Source organism: Silene latifolia, chromosome Y (assembly GCF_048544455.1).
Source record: "Silene latifolia isolate original U9 population chromosome Y, ASM4854445v1, whole genome shotgun sequence".
Taxonomy (NCBI): domain Eukaryota; kingdom Viridiplantae; phylum Streptophyta; class Magnoliopsida; order Caryophyllales; family Caryophyllaceae; genus Silene; species Silene latifolia.
Genome location: NC_133538.1, coordinates 372,322,267 through 372,329,972, shown reverse-complemented (window position 1 = coordinate 372,329,972; position 7,706 = coordinate 372,322,267). Strand labels below are relative to the sequence as shown.

Below are 7,706 nucleotides of genomic sequence, written 5' to 3'. Positions count from 1 at the left end.
AGTTCTTGCTTGGGGACAAGCAAGGGTTTGGTTTAGGGAAGTTTGATGCGTGTCATTTATATGATGTTTTACATCCTTTTTTACACGCATTTCATAGCTCATTTATGTAGTTTACGCTACTATTTGCCCCATTTCGTTTACTTTCGTATTTTTATGTAATATTGCAGATTTATGCGGAAATGAGTAGAAATCAAGCCAAATCCGTCCCCGAGTAATCTGCATTGCAAACGACGTAAAGGAATTGATTAAGGAACGAGCTTGGTGCGCAATCCAAGGCCCAAAAGACAAGTCCACGTGTTTTGAAAAGTCAAGTAGCAGCTCCATTAGTCGATCGACCATCACCCTCAGTCGATCGACCAATGATCGGGTTCGAAGCTTCGTTAGTCGAGGAGGAAGCGATCGACCGACCTTATCGATCGATCGACTGATTGCTATTCCAGCACGAGAATTTGAAGACCGAGAAAGCGCAAGCCCATGATGCTAGGTTTAGGAAATAAGATGTTACGTTATTTGCTATATAACGTAACATAAAACATCCAGTTTAGGATCGAAGTTTGGATCCAAGTTTTTATCTAAGTTTCATACAGTAACTTTCAGTTTTGGTTTATTCGAGTAATTAGGGTTTGGAACATCGTTTTAGCATCGGAATTCTGTTCTTGTTCTTAATCTTTCCTCTGAAATCTCGGTATTCCTTCTGCCCTAATTCCAGTTTATTGTTTTACTTTCATCATTAGTATAGATTTGCTAGTTAGTATCCCGAAAGCCAATTATCGTATTATCGCTGTTTGTTATTTACTTTAAGCATGAATTCAGTAATCGTTATTAGTTTTATTGTTGTTATCACTTTCATCATGAGTAGCTAATTCCATAGTGCTAGGATGTAGGCGATTTATGGCATAGGCGGCAATAAATTTTACACGGGTTGTCTTGCGTGTTGGTCGATCGACTAACATTGTCAGTCGATCGACTGACCTCGTAGTTTTATTTTCGTTTTAATTGAATTTAATCTTGTGTTTAACCAATCGAATGCATGCGACCAGTTAGATACCTATTTTGTGACCGACCCGTTAGATCGAAAGATAGGGAAAGTTATTTGACCATCAATTAAATCGACTAAACTATGCTAAGATCGAAAGATAGTATAGTTTAGACCGTTAGTCACTTTTCAGGACGAAAGTTAGTATTAGTGATATTAGGGACCTATAGCGAGATCGAAAGATGCTATTTGTTAAGAGTGGACCGAGAGGACCTCTTTATTTTCCGCCTTACCTGTGTTTGATTCAGACCGACTTAGTTTGCTGCCGCCGAAGCTATAATGAACCGACCATCCTAGTACCCTTCTTTTATCTGTTTAAATCGTTTATTTAGTTTATTATCTTTGTTCACTTTTAGCTGTAGACCAATTCAATTCAACCCCCACAATAGTTACCTCAGACTGAACTTAAATCAACTAAAATTTACATCTGCCTCCTTGTGGTTCGACCCTGTTACCACTAGCCTAGGTTAGTCTTAATAGGAATTATAAATTTTATCTTTGGTACTCACAACGACGGGTATCAGTTGTCCAATAATAACCAAGCCTTATGATCTTACGGACAAACATCTGGGCATTCATGTGTGGCCCACATTCTCTGTCATGGACTTCCTCCAGAACCTTTTTAGCTGTCGGTTTATCGATACATCGCAACAAAACACCTTCAGTCATCTTCTTATTAAATTGCCCGTCATCGGTCTTAATGAATTGGGCGGATAACAATTGTAGAGCGTGCTTTCCACGCGTGTTAAGGTCGGGAGGATACTCTCCTGTTTCCTTGAATTTCAAAATGGCTGTGTACCAGGGTTCGGTTTCACCTTCCTCGGCATCATCGATTGCATTCACATAGGCAGGTGACGATCTTCGTTCGACACATATTAGAATATTATCTATGTGGCCGGGAATGTTAATTAAGACAGCTAACTTGGATAATGCATCTTCAAACTGGTTTTCCTCTATCGAGAGGTGAACATATCGAATATCTTCGAAGTACTTTTCCAACTCTTCGATTCTGGTTTGATATAGAGCCAAAATTTGGCTATTAATTTTCCATGACCCACCCACTTGATTGATCACAAGGGACGAGTCTCCATGTACTAACAATTTCTTCATACCCAAGTTAAGAGCACTACGTAAACCAAGCAAACATGCTTCATATTCAGCGATGTTGTTTGTGACATTGAAATCCAGCTTGATGGACACGGGCACGTGTTCACATATTAGTGAGATAAGAAGTATACCCACTCCATATCCCATTTAATTAGATGATCCATTGAAATACAAATCCCATATGTCATACTCAACGCGTACCATATTTTCGTCGGGAAATGACCAAGTGTCGATGACTTCTATTTCTTCGATTGGGTTGTTGGTGAGGAAATCGGCAACCGCTGTGACACCCTCATTTTTAGCGATAAATAAACACGTAATTTCTACAGAAAAACTGACAGGATATGTTTGTAATTGATTCAACTAGATGAAACCTGTAATTTTAAAAACTTTTCTAAACCAACCACAAACACTTCCAAATGAAGAGTGCCAATACCTGCAAATACTAACACCCTAATTTACATAACATGCTAAAGTCGCGAGAATAAAGTGATACAAACCAAAGTAAGAGAGGGAGACATATGTCCCTTCAAAATATAAACACAACCAAATGTTTAAAGGTTTACTACAAAATAACCAAACTAAGTCCAAGGTTCTTTTGCTCACTAGCTCGTCTGTGACCCCATCTAATCATCATCAACCTGTCAATCGCATTTTATACAAACACGAAAGCCACAATTCAGTGGGGAGTAACTTCGAGTCCTCCCAGCCACGAAATGTCATGTTTAATGTAACATGTAATGTAACATGTAATCAACATCACAAATAATCTAATTATCAAGTATTCTAACATATGAATACTAAACTGACCAAATTAAACTATCATGTGAAACATATAACAAGCAGTAATCCAAACTTTATCAATTGTAACCGGCTTGCATCTCACCTATTACAATTCATAAAATCACCATACAAGAAAGGACAATATATCAAAGACAGGCATAAGTTCTTAGTACGGTCAATAGTCACACTCAGAACTCGAGTCTATACCACGAGGTAGGGAAGGTAATCGAACCGGTATCTTGGCTCAGAGGTTCTATCAAAACATGGCCAAGAAACAACACAACCCTAGCCTAAAATCTGCGCAGACCTAGACATGCGGATACACACCACCGCACCCAAGACTCACAATTTTTCTAAAACAAAGTGAGTACCCTAAGGAGTCCACCAAAGGGTTGGCTAGTACTTAAGCTGACCACTTACTATCAAAATAAGTAACGAGGTCATGCCCCAACTTGGATATAATCCCACCAAGTCAGGAACATAGAGGCTACCAAGCAGTGAACATACACTCGTCAAAGACTATAATGGCCTATCTATGATGAAGGCCGAAACACTCACCTAGGACCTAAATAAAACCAATCTAGGTCCCAGCTTGAATACTTTAGCCCGCACCACACAAGACAAGTAGGACACCCATATAACCAAAAGAGAGGCAAAGAGTCCAAACTTGACAATATTAAAGGTTCCAGGGAATCTAGGGCCGTTTCTACAACATAAGAACCCATTCAAATCAACCAACAACATATGTGAAATAAAAACATAATAAATGGCCTAAAACAAGAATAAGGCCAATTATCTAATTTACACAATAATTTCATCCAACCGAATTTTTACCCGCAACCCCAGCCCTGCGACAGGTACGGGTTCAATCGCGGCTGACCAATCACACTATTGACTGACATCGATTCAGTCAAAGGGACCAAGGCTCAGTTTCCGGCATAATCATCCAAACATTACAACTATCGCTATAAAATTCATTTTAAGCCTATTCCTTCCAATTTCATCTTATAACCTATCCTAACATGTGCAAACTACCACTATAAGCATAATTTTACCAACATCATTATATCCACTACTAACATTATTCATTTCATATGATTACCCATTTACTACTTATACTAAATATAACATTAATTAACCCGAAACGACGAACAACGCATGAAAAACCGCGAAACAAGCAACGGGCCGACCCGGGCCAACCCAGGGCCTGCCGTGGGCCTGCCTGGGCCTGCTGGGCCGTTTGGGCCGCCACCCCCAACCCTCCATTTCTCCATTTTTGTTCAGTTTATCATCGTCTAAAGCATCAATTAATCATTCCCATTTCATTTGCATACTAATAAGTGAACTTAACATACAAAAGACATGAATTGAACCTATATTTTCATGTGAAATAAACTACTCAAATAACATTCACAAAAATCATATAAAAGCAAGGAGTGTGACATTTATTCGTCGAGTAACTCGAAATATGTTACCTTAAGCTAGAAAAAAGGCAAATAACCCTTGAGAAAACCCTAAAAACAGTAGCTACCCATCATCCTCTACTATATAGGAGTCCCCTATATCATCCTCATAATCTTAACCTATTAAAAACAACAAAAACACAACAATAATCACTAAAACCGAAATTATGCCCAAAATCATCTTAAATCGACAACATGAAAACTGAAATTAAAACATACTAGGATGTAGATCTTGAAGAGAGGATTCCGAAAATATAAATTTTGCGAAAATCGGACTAGAAACGAAGAAATTATGATGAAATTACGATTGTAAGATTATTTGATTATTTTTCTTTGTGGATTTCGGTCAAGATGAACAAAACAAGAACAAAAGAAGTCCTAGGAAAAAAATGGGAAGGAGGAAGAGGAGGTGTGTCGTGGAAAGGAGGGAAGGAGCGGGGTATGTGGCGGAATTTCATTAGTCGGCTTATGCTCGTTTCGACGATAATTAGAACCGTTCGTCAAATGCAAATTCCGACAATTCCAAAATTCTTAAACACGAGATTACAAGAAGATTGAGTACTCATATGACCCATTTCCAAAATTGTTTGCCCAATTTTTAAAAAAATCGCAATTTTTCCCGATATGCCCTTATCTCGATATAAAAGGTTTTTACATGGTTTAAACTATTTTTAAACATTTCGAAACTATCAAATTAAATAATTTACTTCAAAATATAATAGAATTACATTTCATTGAATTATTATTACTTCAAATACATAAATTTTAAATTAAACTTGATTAATACATTACTTTCGCAATATAATAACGGTCCGAAATTACGGGGTGTTACAATCACCCCTCCTTTTAAAAAGTTTCGCCCTCGAAACTTAGAAGGAGAAATTATAGTAAACAACATATTAATAATATTATCATAAGAAAATATAGGTATCTTTTCAATGAAACGGTGATACTCTTGTTGATCAGGCAGGAACATCCACATTTCATATCAAAGATAAGGTAAAAAGGCAAATTATTTGTAAAATTCAAAAACCAAAATACCTTCAAAACATTAATGAAGAGTTTTCAAGAATGTAAGTCTCATTCATGGAATGGAATTGCTCTTGTCATGCACACAAGAACGCTATTTTTCCAAATCAGAGACAAATTTTAAACAAAAACTATTCGCCGATAAGCGTAGAACAAGTTATCAAATGTCTCCAATAACTAGTTCTAACATCCGATCAACGTTAAAATCAAAGTAAGAGAAAGGTAGTCTACTCAAATTTTCTTTTGCAAAAAGCCAAAATAGAAATGAAGGTTTCACTTTTAAACCCAATTGGGGTCAAATCCCTAAAATGTAACATTAAACCTTGACAAAGAAGTCATAAATGGATCAAAATTAACAGAAATTGGACAAATCTTAACGAAACTCGGGTCTAGAAATTAAAATTACAATAAACAAGTTTATATTCAAGAAAGGAATAGGGAACTAAATTAAATTTTCATTTTCAAGTCTTCAAAAATAGGTTAGGTTTGCAGAAGTGACATAAACTTTCAAGAATGAATCGAAACTGGTAGCTTGAAATATTTAGAAATTCCTCGAAGTGAAAAGTAACTTAGACATCATAGGAGCAAGTATGCTAAGAGGATTCAAGCTTAACTAATCAAAAGGGCTGTATGAATTTCATGGGGTAAGAATTGAAGTCGAACCTAAAAGTGTGTCAAAGATGGAGTTTCATAGGTTACCAACATCAAACTTATGAGAGGAGTATGATGAAGTAAGGAAGAGAGGTATGAACGATAACGCTCATGATCGAGGAAGAAGGGAAATTAGTCAACAAGGAAACGCCAGACACTTTTATCACAAACAACAACACTCAAAACGGTTCTAAAAACTTCCTAACAACAAAACTCATAACCACATCACTCCCAAGGGTTTCCTCAATCGCTTATGTTACCTCATCCTAATCTGTTCCCTGAAACAAGGTACTCCACTATAAGTGTGATCTCATCGCTCCAAATCCTCAAACATCCAGAAACAACTTTCACCAGTCTAAGATCAAGGCTTCCAACAAAGCTATATTCGTATCCAACTAGTGTCAACTATGGTTTCCTCAAAACAAATAAACCTTTAATCAAGAATCCCAATACCAAGCTATAAACTCCAAGAGAAAGTTCCTCAAATATACCACAAGATTCTCATTTCAAAACAAGGTAGCAACATACCAACCCCAAAATCTGAAAAATCAATAGGATCTCAAGTTTCTCTATCCTTTTACTTATTAAGGATTTCCAAAAGCGGATCTACACTCAGCTACAACATCATCCCATCATCTCAAGTACTCAATGCGACCTCAAGATCTATAAGTCTATAGGGTTAACAAATTCTTCTCGACACTAAGTCTCTCTCAATTAAGAACTCTCAAGAGCCAACTAATACCAAATCACATCACCAAACCATTATGGTCATCAACATCCCAAGGAGTATTCTTTCGAATTTGACATCCTAAAACTTACTTACCATCAAATTCCCAAGAAACAAAGTCTTAATTGTAACAACACTTTATCACCTCAGAGTTCCTAAAACCATAAATTGAAACTATGTTCTTTAACCTAGCAATTGGTGTCAACCATACCATTACCCTTTCTAGTTATTAAAACAAGTGCTAAAACTTCCCAATAATGTAGCTTACTCTCACTCTCATACCATAGCTCAAGTAGTAATCAATTTCACTCACTAAAACCAACTAATAATCCCACATTTAACATTTCTCACACGGTAATATATACATTATCAAACCCTCAAAGTGATTATGGAAGCCAATCAAAAACTCGTCTACTTAGACAATCCTATATCCTCAAATCCACCATTCAGTTTCATCCATTTGAAGTCAAGTACTAGGCACTAGTACCCAAACATAAACAACAACGCCATGTTCCATAACCTTAGGAACCAATGCAACTCACATTTGACATACAAAATCCACCAATCCAACGTACTCACTTTATCAAGGATCTATAGGTATAAGAACCATCAAGTATGTCTCATCACACTACCTAAGTCTCTCCAATATCAAATCCTCTCAAAACCAGGAAAGGGTCAAACACAACAATCCCTTCAAAGGTCATGATGTCCAACCAAGGCCAACACTTCTCAAAAGAGATAGTATTATAAAAAGGCGTTAAGGTAGGATAAGCAAGGAACAAATGACATGTTAGGAAATAAGAAGTCGGACCGTAAAGATAACGGTTGACAAAAATAAGAGGTATTCGAGTTAAGAAGATATCTCGGGCAAGAAGAAGATACGTAAACTTTGGCATAAGAACAGGGTTCA

The 7,706-nt window shown here is 36.9% G+C and overlaps 1 long non-coding RNA gene across 1 annotated transcript; it reads right to left on the bottom strand.

Moving 5' to 3' along the window:
- Positions 1–2,586: 2,586 nt before the first annotated feature.
- Positions 2,587–4,472, bottom strand: LOC141634026 (uncharacterized). Its single transcript, XR_012538761.1, has 2 exons — positions 4,402–4,472; positions 2,587–2,784 (listed from the first exon to the last, which is right to left on the bottom strand). It is a non-coding gene; the product is annotated as an uncharacterized LOC141634026 (long non-coding RNA).
- Between the last annotated feature and the right edge of the window lie 3,234 nt (positions 4,473–7,706).